This window comes from Canis aureus, chromosome 38 (assembly GCF_053574225.1).
Source record: "Canis aureus isolate CA01 chromosome 38, VMU_Caureus_v.1.0, whole genome shotgun sequence".
In the NCBI taxonomy this organism is placed as follows: domain Eukaryota; kingdom Metazoa; phylum Chordata; class Mammalia; order Carnivora; family Canidae; genus Canis; species Canis aureus.
Genome location: NC_135648.1, coordinates 18,224,758 through 18,246,388, shown reverse-complemented (window position 1 = coordinate 18,246,388; position 21,631 = coordinate 18,224,758). Strand labels below are relative to the sequence as shown.

The window sequence follows — 21,631 nt, the reverse complement described above, 5'->3', positions numbered from 1 at the left end:
CTACCCAGAAAACACCTTGCTTAGAAATATTCTTGGGGCACCTTTCTGGCTCAGAGGAGCATGTGACTCTTGATTTCGGGGCAGTGAGTTTGAGCTCCATGTTGGGTGCAGAGTTTACTTAAAAATAAAACCTTAAAAAAAGAGAAGTATTCCTAACTAATGTGTTATCATCCTAACCATAACAGAAATACGTGAACAACAGTATCTTGGTGAATAAGCATATTACTACTGAAATCTGTAAATATTGGAAAACAGAAAAAGAAAACAGCTCTTGCTTTTCTGATAGACATGAGATCACAAATGTTAAGGAAAAGGCTGGCTTACATAAGAAGATTCAAGAATTGCTGAAATTTCCAGAGATACTGCTAATTTTCTCTCAGTTTAGAACTGAGTAAGGTAATCAAAATGAGAAAAACTCATCCTCAGGTTGTTCAAGAAAGGGGAACTAGTAGATGAGATAACCTGATAGTGGAAAATAAGTGTCCCTTAAGCTAAGAGATATCCAAATTAGTTTCGGAAGTAAGGCAAAGGATATTTATGAATGCTTCGGCAAAATGAAACCATCTTACCCAACCCATTCTGTTTCAGGGGATGTGGCTTGAAATAGCTAGATCTTTGCAAATGAATAATTTATGAAAGCTCCAGTAGCCTTTGAATAACATAATTTAAACTAAAGTTGTTACTGAATAAAAGGTAAAAGAGGAACTCACTTCAAATTCCTTTAATTTCAACATGGATTATCACATAGTTTTGATTTAAGATAATATAATAACCATTTTAGTTTATTGCATCAGCCTCAGATAAATCCCTGCTTATGCAACAGCCAAAGTACTGAAAAGAAGTTAGAATTCATAGGCACGTAGCTTCAACAAACTAATCTAAGCCAAGTCCTGGTTTAAATCCATTTATAAAATTAGTTTTATTATACATTGGTGCTTTTCTTCTATTTTTTTTTAAGATTTTATTTATTTATCTTGAGAGTGTGTGTGTGTGCACGCACGCGCAAGTGGCGGCAGGGAGCAGAGGTAGAGGAAGAGAGAGAATCTCAAGCAGACTCCATACTAAGTGCAGAGTCACATGAGGGGCTAGACCCCACAACCATGAGATCATGGCCTGAGCTGAAACCGAGAGTCAGATACAACCAACTGAGCCATCCAGGCACCTTGGTGCGTTTTTTTCTAAAACACATTCAGATTCCAGATTTTAAAGAAAACGAGAGGGATCCCTGGGTGGCGCAGCGGTTTGGCGCCTGCCTTTGGCCCAGGGCGTGATCCCGGAGACCCGGGATCGAATCCCACATCGGGCTTCCGGTGCATGGAGCCTGCTTCTCCCTCTGCCTGTGTCTCTGCCTCCCTCTCTCTCTCTCTGTAACTATCATAAATAAAAAATAAAAAATAAAAAAAAATTAAAAAATTAAAGAAAACGAGAAAGACTTAATTACAAACAAGACCTAAACCTGACAAACCATGCAAAAAGCCAGGAGACTATCATTTTGTGTGTGTGTGTGTTAAAAAGAACCTGTTTTAAGTCACTTACATTCTTATTTAAAAGTTTATATTCTAATTAATTATACTGGAGTTACATAAATACATTATTGTTGATTTCAAATTTTCTATTAACAGGCCTATGTCTCAGAAATAAATAAAACAGAGCTGGACTAAATAAAGTAGCCTTTCTACTCTCTGATAAAAAAAAAAAAAGAATCATGTCCCAAATAATACAGTAATTAGTCAGCTGTTTAGTACTTCCACAGCCCTATTGCTAAATGCATTTAAGTATCTCATGCTTAATACCTCACACACCTCACATGGGTTTAAGCATTTTGTTTTGCACCAGTGCTATCTGTACCCATCAAACATATTTATATTATTATACATAAGATACCATATAAAATTAATTTGTGTGCATGTATATTTACCTACCTAGATTATTTAAACCTTGAAGTACAGATTATTTTATCACTTTCTCCCTAGTACATAGCAGATTGTAGACTCAAAATCATTTGTGAAGGGCTATTCCTATATTTGAAGGACAGGAAAGAGATAGTAAAGGAAATGAGAACTGGAATAAAGTTCCTGAGGAAGGTAGAGGTAGCCAATGTACATGTGAATAATAAAAAAATCATTTCTAAACCTCTACTAGTTGTTAGTGGTTGTCTTTGTACTGTTTTTTTTTTTTTTTTTTTTTTTTATTGTGTACTCCTTACACACTAAGGTTAATGCTGGGTTTCTTTTTTTTTAATTGGTTTATCCCCCAACTTTATTTAGGTATAACTGACAGATGAAAATTGTATATGTTGAAGGTATACAACTTGATGTTTTAATGTATGTATATATTGTGAAATGATCACAACAATTCACTATTAACAAAAGCTAGTTTTCCAAAAGCTAACACGTGGTGTGTATATATACAGACATATGCCATCTTCTTTATCCATTTATTTGTTGATGGACATTTAGGTTGTTTCCATATCTTGGCTATTGTAAATAAGGCTGCAATGAACATGGGAGTACAGATATCACTTCAAGATCCTGTTTTCATTTCTTTTGAATATATATTCAGAAGTGGGATCAAAATAATATGGTACTGACATAAAAACAGACATATAGACCAAAAGAACAGACTAAGAAAATAAAAAATGAATTCAACCATTTAAAGTCACCAAACTTTGATAAGGGTGCCAAGAGCAAACAATAGGGAAAGGATGATCCCTTCAGTCAATGTTGGGAAAACTGGATAACCACATGCAGAAGAATGAAAGTGGACTCTTATACATATACAAAAATCAACTCAAAATGGATTAAAAACTTAAATGTAAAAACAAAACAAAGCAAAAAACCCTTAAATGTAAGCCATAAGGTTTACTAGAAGAAAACCTTAAGCCATAAAACTACTAGAAGAAAATAGAGAAAAAGCTTCTGGACATTGGTCATGGCAATGAATTTTTGGATATGACACCAAAACCACAGGCAACAAAAGCAAAACCAGACAAGTAGGATTACACCAAGCCAAATGCTTCTATTCAGCAAAAGAAACAATCGATAGACTGAAAAAGCAACCTATGGAATGGGAGAAAATATTTGCAAACCATATATCTGATAAGGGTTTAATATCAAGATATATAAGGAACTCAAACAACTCAGCAACAGAAAAACAAATGACCTGATTAAAACAAATAAGCAAAAGATCCAAATAGACATTTCTCTAAAGAAAACATACAAATGACCAACAGACACATGAAAAGATGCTCAACATCACTTACCACCAGAGAAATGCAAATCAAAACCACAATGTGGTATCACCTCACACCTGTCAGAGTTGCTTTTATCAAAAAGGCAACAGATAAAAAGTATTGTCAAGCATGTGGAAAAAAGAGAGTACCTCCATACCTGATGAGAATGTAAACTGGTGTATGGAAAACAATATGAACATTCCTCAAAAAATTAAAAATAAAACAATTCTATGTTAGTAGTGGGTTTAAGACTAGGCATCCACTTATCCCTCAAAACTTCTAAACTCAGTTTCAATCTAGCCATCAGTACTGGGAATGCCACCAGGTTTTGTCCCAGTCCCGTCCTATCTGATTGGGCCACTTCCCCATGCAGAGCTTCATGTCGATGTTAATTACCAATGCACAATCCATAACCTGTGACCACATTATTTTAGCAGAGGTTCCCCCCAGGGATCCCAAATAAATACAAACAGTGGCTCCAACGATCCTCCATGAAACTTTCTTCTCTTCGTTATTCAGACTTTTTTTTTAGAAAAAAAAAAAAAAAGCCAACCTGATAGAATAGGAAATAAATCCTGGGAAAGAAGGAGAACAAAGCCCATTTTAAAGCTAGGCTTTTTGTCTAGGCCTTTGGTACAAACCTCTATTCAGACCTCTTGCAAACTTGGGAGTCTCCCCTTTTTCAGTTGTAGGTAAGAACTACAAAGGTGAGGCCCTTATAATGGAGGGAAGAAAAGCCTGGACAGGCCTCCATTCCACTAGAATTCAGATACAGAAGCTCTTAAGTGAAAGAATCTGGAAATTAAAACCTTGGCCTATTATACACCCAAAGAATGTAATCTCGTCAACCCACACTGCCTCTCTAAGGGCTTGATTTCGTCGGCTTTCCACTTCCACACCTTCTAATTGTGGAATTTCCTCTCATTTTAATTCTCCTCAGGGCCAAACTCTGATTAAACCAACACATATGGTTTCTAGGATTTTGAAACTGAGCTCCCTCAGCAAGAAGCTACTGATAGAGTAAACCAGTCCGCCCTCTCCATCTCTCCTTGCCCGAAATAGATAGGGCAGTGCCCCGGCAGGCAATTCACTGAGGAGGGCTCCCTTGCATTTTCCCTCCTGTGCCAGGAAACAAGACGAAAATCTTCTGGCAACTACAGGCTGGATATCAATTTACTACTAGCTCAGCACATTCCAAGTTAACGGTAACTCGCGTTTTAGAGATGAGTACGGTGTTAACGTATTATTTACATCTCAAAGATAACCTTTCTTTTGAAAACTTAATTGAAACTTTTCATGTTTTTTAAAGAAAAAGCACTGATTGCTGCTTATGTAGGATTTACAGACAGTACCCTTTTCCAATGATTCCAGACATTGCCCCCCTAATGTCTCAGACAAATGGCAGCTGGCAGGAAGGCATAATAATGTGGACCCTTGCACGTGCATACTAGTAGCAGAGCCACTCACACTGGCACTTGCTTCTTCCCTAGTCACTTGAACACATGGGCTTTTCCCCACCTCTCCCTTTCTCCTCAGAAGCTTGAAGCTCACAAAACTATTTGTCTTTTGCTTCCTACATTATCTCTGTGTCACTTGGTAGTTTTTGCAAGTCTGAAGCTTTTCCATGACTAAGAAGAGAGGTAAGGATATTTCAGCTATCTTTTTAACTTTTATGAAGCTATATCTCTACATGTTCATCTGCATATTCACTCATTGTCCTTTACTGAGCACCTGCACACCATACGTCAGGCACTGTTCTAGGCCCTGGGATATCATTTGGAAGAAGAAAGACAAGGTCCTTGTTCTCTGCTCTCACGAAGTTTCTGTTCCAGAAGGAAAGTTCACAGTCACTTTGTGTAGTTTAAGTTCTAGAAAGAAAATAAATTAGGGAATGTGATGGAGCATGACTGGGGGCCAGTTTTGTAGATTAAGAGTTGATATCAGAATGACAAAATGAGCTAGAAATGACAAGATTGGGAGAAAACTGGGACGTCTGGGTGGCTCAGGGTTGAACATCTGTCTTCAGCTCAGGGCGTGATCTTTGAGTCCTGGGATCGAGTCCCACATCAGGCTCCCTGCATGGAGCCTGCTTCTCTTTCTGCCTGTGTCTCTACCTCTCTCTCTCTCTGTCTATCATGAGTAAATAAATAAAATCTTTAAAAAAAAAGATTGGGAGAAAACTTGCACAGATGGTACAGCAAGTTCAACGGGCCCCAAGTTCAGGTGTGACCACGGCCTAGTTATTGAAAAGGAAGAATATCATTGTGGCTGGAGGTTAGTGAGAATTGCAGAACAAGGTCAGGTGGGAAAGGAGCAGAACTTCTAGAAGCCCTTAAAACCACAATAAAGAGTTCAGATTGTATTCTAATGGTAGAGGGAAGGCATTCTCAAGTGGTTTAGGATTTTTTAAGTAGCACTTTTGCTGCTGTGTGGAGAACAGATGATAGAGGGCAAGAATGGAAACAGAGAAACAATTGATTTGGAGGCAATTGCAGACGTCCACATGAGAGACAATGATAGCTGGTCCAAGTGAAAAATGGAAAGGTGAAAAAAAGGAGACAGATTTGAAAAAAAAAAAACATTTTTTAAAAGCATTTTTTTAAGGGATAGCTATCTGAACTTACTGCTAGATTTTCCACATAAAGGGAAGGAAAAAAAGAAATCAAGTAGCCATTTACTTGAAATGATTAAAATATGGATTTGACTTCAAACAGATTTGGTTTGAGAAATTAGGAGGTATATCATGGACATGGTAAATACGAGAGTCCTATCACAGACAGTCAAGTGGAAGAGTTAAGTAGACAGGTGAACACTCAGGTGTGGATTTCCCAACAACGGTTAGTATTTTCTGCAAAGTCAAAATAGGGTAGTATTTCACTGTGGAAGGTATCTGCCTTGGGTGATTCGTTTATCCATTTATTCAACCAACATTTAACATCTGCTGTGTACTTAACACTCTCTGGGTTGATAAAATGAATATTCCTTCTCAAAAATTACCATCTAATGGGAGGACACAATTAACAAACAAGAAAGTACTAGATAGTGATAAATGTCGTAATTAAAATAAATCTGTGGCAACACACATGATGATGACTTTATAAGCATGTTCCTTTATGTGAATAAACCTTAATTATTGGCATATATGTTTGAGGGGGTGTGTGGAAGAAAGATTAATATGTTGGCAATAAAAGAATCAGGCAATATGTTAAGTTATCTGGAGAAGCATTTCAGGTGAAACACAGATGCTCAAAATTCAGAAAGAACTTAGAAATGTATTTACAAGTAAAAGAGGTAAAAAGAAAAAAGACATTTGGTAACAATCTAAATTCAGCCTAACAAGATTATCAGAGTTCTTTTTCAAGTAAGACTTTATGGCTTTCCATCTCTTCAGCTCCTTTTATGCTTCTAGAGGAAAAAACTAAAACAATAAAACATTTTTATCTGCTTCTAAACCTGATTCTATGTGAAAATACCCAGAGGGTATTTCTATTCTTTTTTGCCTTAAAATTCACTGATATTGCTTCTCTCTAGTTTACTTCTCTTGATCCTTGATGTTCAATTTCCTTCTCCGTGACTAGTGGTATCAAGTTATCTCTATCCCTGAGAGAAGGGACAAAGGTCAACACTAAAATAGTTGAATCTGTGAGTGAGAGAAGTCATAAAAGGTCTCAAACCAACCTTTGCAGCTGTTTTTCCAAAGTCAACGAAGAAAGTGAGAGGAAAACTACTAATATGGAAGCTGATACAAATCTGATCCTAACATTTTATCTACCTCAGGAAGAACTAAATAACCAGGTATTGGAATACTGGGACTCTGAAATCACAGTTTTAGAATAAGCTTAATATAGAAGAGTAATATTCTAAAGACTATAACAAAGAAAGCTTTACTGTGATATTTCCTATCTGATTTGTGGCAATAATGCTGTTACAACAAATAAAAAATTTTCATATCAAAAAAAGCCTAATAAATGACTATTCTCTTCCAAAGTGCATTTGCAAACCACCCTTTATCTCAGCCCTATGGATTCTATGCAATGAATTAAGAAATAAAACTCCTCTGACCTTACTAATCCTCTACGATTCTCCCTCCTGGTAAAACACTAGCAACAAATCCCCAGTCTGCCTAAAAATACAAAATACAGTTTAACTCTCAAAACAAAGTTACTGAAAATGATCTTTCTGGTCAAAAATTAAAGTGCAGTGACACAGCTTCTCTTCTAATTTCTAGCACTAAATCTTTCCTTATAAAACTATAATGCAGTACATCCCCTCTTGGGATGATTTCCCATAGATAATCCAAATAGACACATTTATTTAAAAAAAATAAGATCTGGAACATTATAACAGAAACTGTTCTCATAACTTGATGGAAATGAAGTGATAACGAAAGAGTTTATAAAACTCTAATAATACTCCACTTAATTAAGATCATGTCTCTGTAAAATAAAATTTACACTCACGGGTATATATCAGTATTTTCACTTCCAAGATTATATTCTATTAAAAGTCAACTAGATATTTTCTCTACAAGATCTCCACAAATTTTCTCCATTTTCCTAATACTCTCAGACTCAATGAGAAAATAAGAAGTATTCTTTCTACCAAATATTTGTCCCTTGGCAAACATCTCTGTATTTCTCATTTCTCAGCTGTATCTCCTAAAATGGCAATGTTCTTTTATTTACTTCTGAGCTAAGTATACCAGCCTTAAAAGAACACCAAAGCATTGCTCTTAGAAGATATTTTATTAATCAAATGTGGCTATAGGAATATTAAATAAAATACATACCTAATTGATAAGAAAATAAAGAGAAGTGACAATAAATTTGAAGGACCATTAATATGTCACTTCATAATATTAACATAGGTAAAGACCAACACATTCACTAACTAACCCAACCTAAGTAAATTAGAAAATCATGTTTCTGGGGCACCTGGGCAGCTCAGTCCCTTAGGCATCTGCCTTCAGCTTGGGTCATGATCCTGGGGTCCTGGGATTGAGCCCTGTATCAGGCTTTCCACTCAGTGGAGAGCCTGCTTCTCCCTCTCTCTCTGGCTCTCCCCACCTCTCGTGCTCTCTCTCATGCACTTTCTCAAGTAAGTAAGTAAAATCTTTAGAAAATAGAAAAGATGGGATCCCTGGGTGGCTCCTGTCTTTGGTTTGGCACCTGCCTTTGGCCCAGGGCGCGATCCTGGAGTCCCGGGATCGAGTCCTGAGTCGGGCTCCCGGCATGGAGCCTGCTTCTCCCTCCTCCTGTGTCTCTGCGCCTCTCTGTCTCTCTCGGTGTCTATCATAAATAAATAATAAATAAATCTTTAAAAAAAATCATATTTCCACCTCTACTCTCCTTCTCTTGAAAAGACGAAATCCTGCAAAGTGAAGACAGGCTTTTCAATCTACCTCTGATGACTTCAAATAGAATTATCTGCCTATTAATACCATTTCTGAGTTTTTGCTTTTTCATCTACCTTAATTTTATTTCAGATAATGTTACTTCAAATTGAACCTAATTTTTTCTGAAGAACTCCTAAGATCAATGAGACAATTAGAAAAATTACCTTCCAGAAGCTTATAATTTATAGCTCGAACTTACAGACAAATAATTTGACCATGCAGATATCTGCAAAAGTGGATTCTGAGCAATGGGAATTACCCAGTCCAACGTCCAATGGTCCCTAGACCATTTTAGTATATGTGGAGCCAGTAGAAGATTTTGGGTAGGGATCCCTGGGTGGCACAGCGGTTTGGCACCTGCCTTTGGCCCAGGGCGCGATCCTGGAGACCCGGGATCGAATCCCACATCAGGCTCCCGGTGCATGGAGCCTGCTTCTCCCTCTGCCTGTGTCTCTGCCTCTCTCTCTCTCTCTCTGTGACTATCATATATAAATTTTTTAAAAAAATTAAAAAATAAAAACAGAAGATTTTGGGTAAAGAATGACCAGCTCTGAATGACTTTTTTAGCAGGATCCTTCTGCTTACTCAATAGAAAAACAAGAAACCATCATAATTTCTATGAATATTTGCCCAATATTGTCAGATCATAACAAAATCTAAATAAGCTTAGGTGATCATTATGAAATAACTTTTATTATCTTTTAAAATATATTAATATAAACAAAAATAATCTATTTTAATAGTATAAACTTAGTCCCTTACAATTTATAATTATAATTAGGTAAAAGTTATCTTTTTAACACATCCAATCATAGAGCCAATGTTTATTGGAAAGAAAAGTCAACATGTTTACATTTTGTTCATTCGACAAATACTTGTTGAATGCACTACTACGTGCCATGCAGAATATGAAGTATGGGAAATACAAAAGTGAGCAAAAAAATGAAAGTTGTCCTTCCTTTCACAACATGTCTCATGGTAGCAGTTTCAGTAAAGCAACTTGGAGAGAAAAGAGGTTTTACTCACTTTTTATGAGAAAGTTTCAAGTTAAAACCTTTTGGTTGGAAAACATTGTCAGAGGCTTTAGAGGCATTTACTGATATCATGCTGATATTCACGCAACATAATTTCTTCTGCTGCATAGATGAGAAGAGGAAGATCTGAGGCAGCCAGCTTGATGTACAAAACAAAACAAAAACCTCATTATTATCATCACATTCAACTTTATTTCCCTTTGCAAAATTATAATACCTAGCATGATCAGCCACTTTATTTACCAGAGTCCACACCAAATAACTCTTGGCTATTTCCAAAAATCAAAGTCACCCAGAAATGATTTAAAAAATTGTCACTATTGAGAATATGCAAAAGAATTTGCTAAAACCTCTAAAGGCAATTTCTACAAAGCAGATTTTAAAACATTTTAATTAAAGGCAGCAACATCAGAATTCTTTACTTTTTCAGTGAATACAATATTTATTTGAATATAAAATTCATGTTATATTTACTAAAAATAAGTCTCATCAGAAACACATTTTATGTATTTTATTGGCCATACTGATAATGGGACATTGTGGTAAACAAGGATACTAACAAATACTGTTCATCAATTTTCAGAATAACAATTAATTTAGCTATTAGTTTTCCGCTGAATACACACAGTAGCTATAACCCACACATGTCATTAACATACCAATGCTTGGGAGTCACCAGCAGCCTCTGGAGGAACAAGAGAGTCCATCAGGTGCTAACAGCTTCAGTAATGGTTTAGGTGAAATCCTTCCCCTCCATTGCTTTGGTGGTAATTTCATAGGACCAACTAACCCCAGATCTTTGTGCTAGCATATGAGCACTATTGTATTGGCTCACCAAGCACTATCAACTGGACTACAATAATGACAACACAATATGGCAACTGTGCCAGATGCTGATAAAATGGTGACCTTGGGCAAAGGCTGAGACTTCTGAGATTTATTCTATGAATACTTGTTGTACTGTAGGATTAGGAGCCACAAGACTAAAATAAGTAAAATCCTATCCCTCTCCTATTCTATGAATAAATCTTAGAAAGCTTCAAAAGTAGGTGCAGCTAAGCATCTAAGCCTTCATCATTAACAGATGGAAATTTCAATTATCAACAGGGCTGCAAATCCACTGAAAAAGAAGACTGTCTCTCATATGTCCAAACAGAGCAAATGTTCCCAAAATTATAAGGAAATAGACTTACTATTTTTTTTTAAGATTTTATTTATTTATTCATGAAAGGCACACAGAGAAAGGCAGAGACACAAACGTAGAGGGAGAAGACTCCCTGCAGGGAGCTAGATGAGGAACTCGATCCCCAGACCCTGGGATCACGACCTGAGCCAAAGGCAGACGCTCACCTACTGAGCCACCCAGGCGTCCCTAGACTTACTGATTTAAAAGGAAGTCTTTTATAGTAGTCTAGATCCCAAGCAGACGGATCATTAGAAAAGCTCTTGAGAGTCACTACAGCAAAGTGGTTGGTCCTCAGAAGATGCCCTAGGAGGGCAGAGACAGGTGTCTGATAAAGGTATAGGTGAGGAGAGGAGGCAACAGTATAGCTATTGGAGAATCAGGAATATGCTGAACAATTTTAAACAAGTCTTCCCTGTTTAAATTTTATATACATATTGATCTTTCTTAGTATGTAGGAGAGTTACTTGCTAACACTCCTTTGTGTCTCTGGTGTGCTGAAGTAGAAAACACAAAGGAGTTCCATCTAAATAGGGGCTAGAGTTTTCTAGGGAGAGAAGCACGGCCCTTGGAGCTGAGCTAGGTAATCAGGGCAAGATACAAAATGACAGAAATAAAGGGAATGGTACAATTCTGGGAAAAGCACTGGGGCCGATTGGAATCACAACCACTGCCCCTCTGGAGATTCTGTTCCAAGATCTCCCTTACTCAGATCTCAGAGGATTTTGTGTTCTGCCTCTATCGAGGATAACACTTCCCTTGAAACAACTCTGTTGTGCTATTGTTGCTTTATTTTCACTATTTTTCCCTCCTTCAAGCATGATACTGTGCAACACAACAATTATTTTGTCAGCTTCAGTAACTGCATTCCTAAAGTCACTGCTGAGGCATGTGTCCAAGCTAATTTCTAGGCCCTTGTAATTTAAACCCTTCTGGCTGGATAATTGGACTAATGTCCAATAATTCATCCATAAAAACCAACACTGTTTATTATACTGTCCAAAGTAACAGAATTTTCTCAGACTCAAACATAATAACACAAAACAGCACAACTTCTAAAATCAACTTCAATCCAATTGTTTATTCATACTGCGTCTTATGTTGGAAAGATTTTTCAAATGATCATAAAACCAGCCTCTGGATTAAGGATTGCACACTAAAATACCTGTAGGGATCAGCAAGAAAACCTGTGTCTGAAGTACCATATATAGAGAATTAAAGATGTGTGGAAGTCGTTGCAAACTGGTAAGCACATTCAGACTCAAAAAAAAAAAATTGTTTAAATGATTGTGCTGGCCAAATAAAACCTGTTCACAGACCAAATTCTTTAAATTTGCAGCTGTACCCTCAAGCATAGCTGCATAGCATAAGTTGGTTAATACTAGTCTTTAGGCCATTGGTAACAAGGAAGAGCTAAATAGCACTACCATAAAATGATACACAATTGCCCGAACCCATACATTGCAGTAGACAATAACAATCACCGAAGGACCTTAATTGCAGCAGGTTGATTCATATTTACGTTTGCCTTATCATCATTTTTTCTTCTGAGACAATAGCTGTATGCTTTTCTTCTACTGTTCTCTCCATTTCCTGTTTACATCTACAACTTAGCCATCTAATTTATTAAAAAATCTTTGAATTTGTTTTCAAGTTCTAATTTATGAGTCACATTCCCTACTTCTTTTCGAGCAAACTTAAACACTCTTCCCAAGGATTCTTCTGGTTTATATGTCAATATTTACACATTTTATAGTTTCCAGTGAGGTCTTGTGGGGAGGGACTATGTCTTTTTATCTATATGTAACCAAGGCCTAGCACTACCCTTAGCCTGAAATATGCATATAAAAATGATTGTGCGTAATGGAACAAAGAAGGAATAAGTAGGTTTATTAGTTAATGTTATAGGAAAATTTAAGAATGCAAAACAATTAAATTCATTCCTTTTATGGATAAGCAGAAAGGTCCAGACCTTGTCCTAAAATTTCTTTTCTTTATTTCAGCCACCTTTATTTCAAAAAGAAAAAGCTGACCATTTATGAACATTAGCCTGTTATGTTATTTTACTAGAATTTTCTGTATAAATTGGTCCAGGTTCTCTTACTTGGCAAAATGGAGTTTCATTGTACATTAAAATTTAACCTCTGTAACAGAAAGTGACATAAAACCACTGTCACCCACTCTTCTGGAATGCATTAGTGCATTCATATTTTTCCAGTCCTCAGTTATGGCTTAAGAGAAATTAGAGCAGATGACTTCAGGATTTAATCTTCCCCTTCCCTGTTAACCTGCCTCTGACCTTCCAGCTGCTAGAAGCAGTGACCTAGAGCCTCCCTTTGCCTTTCAATTGTATAAGATTATATATTTTTCTCAATGTAAATGTTTTATTAGTGTTAAAATGACTCAACCCAAATACTGGTATCTTACAACAAAATTTGGTAGGAAAATCACTATTTAAAGACCTTTGCAAAGATGGAAGTTTCACGAAAATCTCAGTTTCAAATTTCCATTTCAAATATTTACATATGTTTATTCCATTTATTTATTCATTTATCAATATATTTATTGAACATACATATATTTATTGAACATGCATATATTTATGTTTATATATTTATTGAACATATATATATATGTAATGGAGAAGTATTTTATTTTAACTAAGCTCCTGAAAGATAGCAATCATATATCTCTTAACAAAACAAATTAAGCAAACAAACAAAAAAAAAAGAAAACAACTACCTATGGAAGGTACCAGAGAGCAACCATAAGAAGGCAGAAACTGTAGAGGATCAGATCCTTTATTTATTTATTTTTTTAAAGATTTTATTTACCAACATAAGACACAGAGAGAGAGAGTGAGGCAGAGACACAGGCAGAGGGAGAAGCAGGCTCGATGCGGGGAGCCCAACATGGGACTCGAACCTGGATCTCCAGGCTCAGGCCCTGGGCTGAAGGCAGCACTAAACCGCTGAGCCACCCAGGCTGCCCAGGATTAGATCCTTTAAAGCAACAAAACCACATTCACTGGATGAGGTCCACCTTTCCATTTTCCCTGGGGACACTTCCAGTCCACATTTGATGAAAGGTAGAGAAGATTCAAGTGAAAAGATAAAAGTTTAGAGTTGAGTCTTACAAAATTAGAAGGGCTTAAGGGACATTAAGGCTTTCCAGTATTAAAAAGAAACAAGAGGTTCAAAATGGAGTCACTTATGTTAAGCCCACCAAGCCTTAATACCACCTAAATTTTCTTTCAGCTTCTCCTAGAAATGTAATTTTAAACCAGTCAGGGATTTTCTGACCAGCACTTGTGAGGTAATCTGCATATTAAGATCCCCTGCTTTTCCTCCTAAGGGACCTTGCCCATAAAGATCCTTTCTTTTCTTTTCCTAATAAGTTGCTTGTCCTGCCTTGTTTTTGCCTATAAAAGCCTTTCATTTTGTACAACTTCTTGGAACTAACCTGTATTTGCCAGATGGGATGCTCCCCAACACATGAATTCTTAAATAAAACCAATTAGATTTTTAAATTTGGTCAGTTGATTTTGGTTTATAACACCAGAGATGTGTTTATAACAAGGCATAAGACCAAGCATACCTAAGGTCAAGGTGACAAACCAGTAACTGACCTACTAGACGAAACAACCAACACTCATAAAAGGAAGACCATAGAGTTTAGAGTCTCTATAAAGAATTACAAAAAAAAAGTTACTGTGTATATAATCAAAAATTAACATACAATTAAAACAATGGGTTAAGGTGACCCATAATCAAGAGGAAAAAACCCCCACAAAACCTCAGTAATAGAAACAGTCCCTGAGGTAGCTCACGTATTAAAATTAGCAGAGTAATACTCTAGAGAAGTTATGATAATATGTTTAAGGACTTAAAGTACAAGCTAAATCATAATAATCTCAAAGGAGAAATAGAAACCATGAAAAAAAGCCAAATGAAAATTCCAGAACTGAAAATTAGAACACCAGAAACAAGAATTTTACTGAATGAATGTAAAATCAGATTAGAGAATAAAAATTAGTGAACTTGAAGAAATATCAATAAAAATCTATTCTGAGGAAAAAAGGAAACAAGAATTGGGAAAAGTGAGCAAAACTTCAGTGACATAAATGGAAATATTAAACAGTCTAAGTACAGAATCAGAGTCCCAAATGGAGAAAAGAGAGAATGAGATGGAAAAAAAAAAAAAATTCAAAACAAATGGCTGAAATTTCCCACTTTTGTGAAATAATTAACTTACAGATACACAAGCTCAGAGAACTACTGATACATCTTTTTTTAATTTTTTTTATTTATTTATTTATGATAGTCACACAGAGAGAGAGAGAGAGGCAGAGACATAGGCGGAGGGAGAAGCAGGCTCCATGCAGGGAGCCTGACATGGGACTGGATCCTGGGACTCCAGGATCACGTCCTGGACTGAAGGCGGCGCTAAACCGCTGAGCCACCCAGGTTGCCCAGAACTCATTAAGTTTTACATATGCTTAAGATCTGTGCATTTAACTCTAGGAAAAGCATATGTCAATTAAAAAAAAAAAGGAACATTAAAAAAAGAAACTCGTTTTTATCAAATTTAGCTCTAGGCTAAGACTGTGAGTATTGACCATTCTCAGTATTAAAACCAGCATCTGAGATAAGAGGAGAAAATGTTGCTTTTGCTGTAAGTTACTCCTTGCTGAAAGGGTTTATCCACTCTGGACCTAGTATCTTTCATTAGAATACACAACAGTTTCTATCAAACAAGTTCCTAGAATAACAAAGAATATCATTTCAAACATCTCTGAAATAACTCACAAGACTCTGAGAATTCCTTAGTAATATGATAAAAAAAAAAAAAAACTGAACTATGGGATGGCAGCTGCTGTCTAGCAGAACATGGTAGCATCTCAAGTTGAAACTAAGCTGGATCTCTTTGAAAGGACTGCATTCATAATGCTTTAGAATCACTGCATCTCCCTCTCTCAATTGAGCTTGCTCTGTAAGTAACCTCTGATGAATTGAGTGTCTCTTAGTAATGCTGACCAACTGGAAACTGAATAAAATGCCTTCTCAAAATAGAGAACCAAAGCCATATTCTAAAAATGACATACAGCTGGCATAGCACATGCAAGATTCTTAATAGCTGCTTTTTCCAAATGGTCAAACTTGAGTCATGCTGGGTGGCAACAGAATGAAACACAGTGAGTCTTAAGAAGTTCATGGTGCTTTAAGGCAATGGATTCCCTTACAGAGAATTCTTCACGTCCGTTGCCTGTCTCTTCACTTTCCACAATCAAGAACATCCCTTATCTGAAGTTGTGGAAGAGAGCATCCATGTGCTATTAGAACTACTAAGATTCAAATGGGATCCTGGCCACTTCCCTAAATTGATTGAGAAAGACTGAGTCAACTGAATATCCATGGGTACTCAAGTTAGTTATTCTAGAACCTTATGTGCTCTAACCAATCAGTAAAGAATTATTTTGATTTGAGTCTAAGTGGTTTCTCTTAGAACCCTGTATTTACAGGAGCAAGGCATTAAGGCACAATGGAAGGTGGGAGGCCTCCCAAAAAAATTGTCATAGTAGAATCTCTGCCCCACTTCCAATAGCTCAGCTGAAACTGAGCTTCACTCAGGGGGTTGGATCCTTATTCTGCCTCCAAATTTCAGCCTGGGATCTTAGGCCAATTACATATCAAATGCAGGCAGCCATGAAAGGGAAACAAATATACATAACCAGAACCCCAACACTCTAATTCCCAGCAATGAGGAACCAGGGCAGAAATAAATCATCAGCCTTGTAGGGCATGCAGTGCCTATTGAGAAACGCTACTAGTTCCTCCCTTCTCTAGTGGGGAAGGAAGATGCATTCTCTTACCCCACACTAAGAGAGCGCCAAGAGAACACAATCAAGACACCTGTAAAAAATGAAAACTGGCATTCCTTTATCAAATAGAAGCCTGCCGAACTGCAGAACCCCCTCTCCCACCAATCCCTTTGGTGTTTCATATATAAATGCTTTTTCTTTTATGTGGCAAAATACACATGATATAGAAATTACATTCTAACCACGTGTAAGTACAGTTCTGTGGCATTAAGTACACTCATATTGTTCTCCAACCATTACCATCATCAATCTCCAGTTATTTTCAAATGTATCCATTGACATCTGGATCACCCAGATAGTATCACTCACATTGTGAGACCCGATCCTGGGAGAGGATCCTATAAGCCTAAGTACTGTCCCCCATATCCCACTGAAAGGAAGAAAGTGAGCTAGCCAATAAGTTCTCTCAAATTTGGCAGTATACTTGAATAAAAAAAAAAAAAGTGAATGCTGACTTCAGTGTGTTTTTTTTTAAGATTTCATTTATTTATTCATGAGAGACACAGACAGAGAGAGGTAGAGACATAGGCAGAGGGAGAAGCAGTCTCCCTGCAGTGAGCCTCATGTGGGACTCCATCCCAGGATCTGGGAATCACGACCTGAGCCAAAGGCAGACGCTCAATCACTGAGCCATCCAGGCGTCCCTGACTTCTGGTTTAGATTTTTCTGAGGCAGTAGGTCTGTTAGGAGTAGTCCATGTTGGGAGAGCCTGAAGGAACTAAACTATAGAATGTCTCTGAGGATTTGGGGAGCAAAATATTATAAAATTGAGAGGGTATAAAAGAGGACCTTGGGACTTTGGTAGCTCCACATGAAGAAATGTAGAGGTTAACGGAGTGACAGACCCATAAAACCACTCAAGCAGCCATAAGACCAAGCAATAGTATCCTCAACCTAGAGAAGGTACTATTGGAAGGTTTAGAATAAATAAGACATGTCTGCTCTTCTAGGGGAGTTCCTTGGAGACAGAGGAGCCAGGTAAAACCCACATGGAAACCATATCAGCAAAGGCCACCAAAAGCAAACTAAATCAGATTAACTCTGCTTCTCCAACCATCTTCCCTACTCCAAACATTGAAGTAGCTAGTGTTTAGAAGAGAGATAGAAAGAAGATGTCCCACAGCCAGACCACATCTGTAAGAAAAAAATCCAAGAATTAATATACATACTTCAACAAGATATAATTCCTCAGTAAGCCTGTTTCCTGCACAAGGGGGAATGTGCTGGGAAAGTGAGAGATAAACTGGAGGAAGATAACAGCAACCAAGAAATGGATGAAAATTGTGTACCAATCCAAGGCAACAGCAAGCCTCTGAAAGGTTTGAATTATAGTATGTAAAGCATTGCAAAGGATGGGAGAAAAAAAAGAAAAGCACTTAGGAGGTTCTATTTTCATTTTAGTAAGTACTAAGGACATAAACCACAGCAATGACATAGCAAACAGGGGGAAAAATCAAGAGGTGGTAGAAATAACAGGACTTCAGAACAAGTTAGAATTAGGAGTTTAGAGAGAATATGTGTCTAAAGAAATGTCTAGATTTTGGCTTGGTTGAGTGGAGAGATAATAGTGATTCATCTCTCTGACAAAAGTAATACAGACCAAAGAGAATGCTTCTTTGTGTAATAAAGTGATGACCAGGGCCACCAGAGTGGCTTAGTAGTTAAGCGTCTGCCTTCAGCTCAGGGTATGATCCTGGAGACCCCACATTGGGCTGCCTGCATGGAGCCTGAGTCTCCCTCTGCCTATGTCTCTGACTTTCTCTCTCTCTCTCTCATGAATAAATAAATAAAATCTTAAAAAAAAAATAAGGTGATGACCATAAGCTCCATGAATGTAGAAATAGCTATTATCTCAGGCACATAGTGGATACTTCTTATTGGACAAATAAGTGTAGTGTGGGGCAAGTTTGGAAAGAAATACTCAGAATAACTGAGTGGATATGGTTGGCAGAGTTGGATATGCTTGTCTTAGAGTTTAGGAAAGGAAGATAATATGACAAAATAGATTTAGGATCATCAACGTATAAGTTTGTGGATGAAAGAGCACAAAGGTCAGAAACTTGAGACAAACCAATATTTCAAGAGGTGGGCAAAAGAAGAGAAGCTGTCAAGTAGAAGAGATCAGAGAAAATCCAGGAAAACCAGTGGTATTTCAAATCCAAGAGAAGTCTAAGCTTCCAGGAAGGAGTGATTAGCAATGGTGCTACAGAAAGATCAAGTGAGAGAAAAACTGGAAATTTCTGACTATAGAAACTAGAAAGCCCTTGGTAACATCAGTTACCAGTTAGGCAGTTAGGAACAGATGCCAAACTGCCGTTAGTTAAGAAGTAAATAGGAGGTGGAGAAGTGAAGGCTCTTAGTGTTGACTGTTTTTAAGAAGTTTAAATTCAAATGAGACATAAAGACAGAGTAATAGCATAGTGGTTAAGGAGCATATTGGTTCAGAAGAATGAAAAGAGGGTGTGGTACAAAAAGACACATCAAGAGAGATGTGTTATCTGGTTTTCTTGTATTGATAGTCTTTGAGAATGTTCATAAACTGAGGGGAAGGAGCCACCAGTAGGGGAGAAATTGAAGACACTAAAGAGAAAAGATAACAACTGGAAAAAAGCAGAGAAGAGACTCAATAATATAAGTAAGAGAGTTAATCTTCCATATGAGGAATTAAGAGTAGGGGCACCTGGGTGGCTCAGTTAGTTGAGTGTCCAACTCTTTTGGCTCAAGTCATCATCTCAGGGTTGTGGGATTGAGCCCCACTCTGGACTCTGCACTGAGCATGGGGCCTGCTTGGGATTCTCTCTTTCTCTCTCCCTCTGCCTCTCCTCTCTCTTTTTCCCTCTCTCTTGCTCTTTCTCTATCCTTCTCACAAAAAGAAAGAAAAAGCAAGAAAAAGAAAGAAAGAAAGAAAGAAAGAAAGAAAGAAAGAAAGAAAGAAAGAAAGAAAGAAAAAAAAATTTAGAGTAGATACTAGAGAAAGCCACCCTCTCAATAGGAAGGGCAGAATCTATATTTCAGTCAGGTAAAGAATAAATGAGATCTTCTACTTTTGGCCTAAGAAGACTAAGTGTTCTGGAAAACCCTCATAGAAGAGTAACTAAACCTTGGAAAGGGCACACTGTTTTTGAGACATCACTGGGAAATGTGTCAAAAGATGTCATTTTATAAAAACAAAAACCTACATTGCAGTCCAGAGAAAGTCTAGAGGAGGAAGTAGAAGAGGCTGAGTCATAGACCAAGCTGCAAAGTTGCCTGAAGTCGATGCCTCTTTCACCACTGCTACTAAAAAAAATAATTCTTGGGTCAGGGGTAGAATGGTAAATTATAAGAATCACATACTGAGCAGACTTTCAAGAGAGAATGAAATAGTTCTAGGTCAGTGGCATCTCCTGAACTTACAGCATGAATAATGAGTAATTTCTCTTTGAAGCATAGCATATATAGTCACCAACTTAAATTCATAGGACCACATATTTCCAGACACAAATAAATACAAAAATTCTAAACAAGGTTTAGCAAACTAAATCCATAGGTGCTTATAAAAGATAATATACAACTGAATAGAAGACCAATAAGGAAGTTGAAGACTTAAACAACATATATACCAAGAAAATCTAACAGGCATCTATATAGCAGCACTGAACAACAGCAGAATACACATTCTTCTCAAGTACATATAAATCATTCTCCAAGATAAATCACGTTAGGTTATAAGACCTAATCACGTTAGGTTATAAGACAAGCCTCAATAAATGTATGGGCATTGAAATCATACAAGTATGTTCTCTGACCACAGTGAATAAAATTAGGACTCAATAAGAACAGTTGGAAAATTCACAATTATATAAGTATTAAAATGCACTTCTTTAAAAAATGAAACAAAGAAGAAATTAGAAAAAAAATAGAAAATACTTTGAGCCAGATGCAAACAAAAATACAACATCCTAAAACATAAAAGGATGGAGCTAAAGCAGTGTTGGAAGGATTTTATAGCTGTAAAGTCCTATTAAATAATATCATAAAATAACCTAAATTTCCACTATACAAAACTAGAAAATGAAAAACAAACTAGGCCCAAAGCAAGCAGAAAGAAGGAGATAATAATGATTAAAGCAGAAACAAATAAAATAAAGATTAGGAAACAATACAGAGAGTTAATAAAGCCAAAATTTAGTGATTTGAAAAGATAAAATTGACAAATACTTAGCTAGATTGACCAAGAAAAAAGAAGAGTCTTATTACTAAAATCAAGAATGAAAGAGAAGATATTTTACTAATTTTACAGAAATAAAAGAATTGTAAGAAAATACTATGAGCAGTTTTACAACAACAATTTAGATAACAGATGAAATGGACGAATTTCTAGAAATAGACAAATTACCAAAATAGAAGAAGATATAGAAAACCTTAATAGATCTTAAAAAAAAAAAAAAGCAAGGAGATTGAATTAATAAACAAAAACTTCCCACAAAGAAAAGCCAAGGATGAGATGATTTCACTGGTGGATTCTATTAAACATTTAAGGAAGAATTAATATCAATCCTTCATAAATTTTTCCAAAAGTGTAGAAGGGAACAGTTCCTCATTCATTCTATGAAGCCAGTGTTCTGATACCAAAATCAGACAAAAATATCTAAAGAAATTTTAAAAAACACTACAGACTAATATCTCTTATAAATATAGATGCCAAAATCTTCAACAAAGTACTATAAAAAAAAATGGAGCTGATTAGTTTATATACTGTATCCAAATAAGACTGATCTCAGAAAAATTATATTAAACCATACTAATAAAGAACAAAAATCACATAATGATCTCAATGATCTCAAAACATTTGACACAATCCACACCCCTGCATGATAAAAAATGTTCAACAAATTAGGAATAGAAGGAAACCACCCCAACCTAA

At 36.6% G+C, this 21,631-nt stretch overlaps 1 protein-coding gene across 6 annotated transcripts in view; it reads right to left on the bottom strand.

The window, feature by feature from the left end:
- CDC73 (cell division cycle 73) overlaps positions 1–21,631 on the bottom strand; it is a 253,894-nt gene that overhangs the window by 49,167 nt on the left and 183,096 nt on the right. For all 6 annotated transcript variants that reach the window (XR_013374102.1, XR_013374103.1, XR_013374106.1 and 3 more), the window contains exon 21: positions 9,654–9,800. The gene's annotated coding sequence lies outside the window, so the exon portion shown is untranslated. The remainder of the gene's footprint in view (positions 1–9,653; positions 9,801–21,631) is intronic.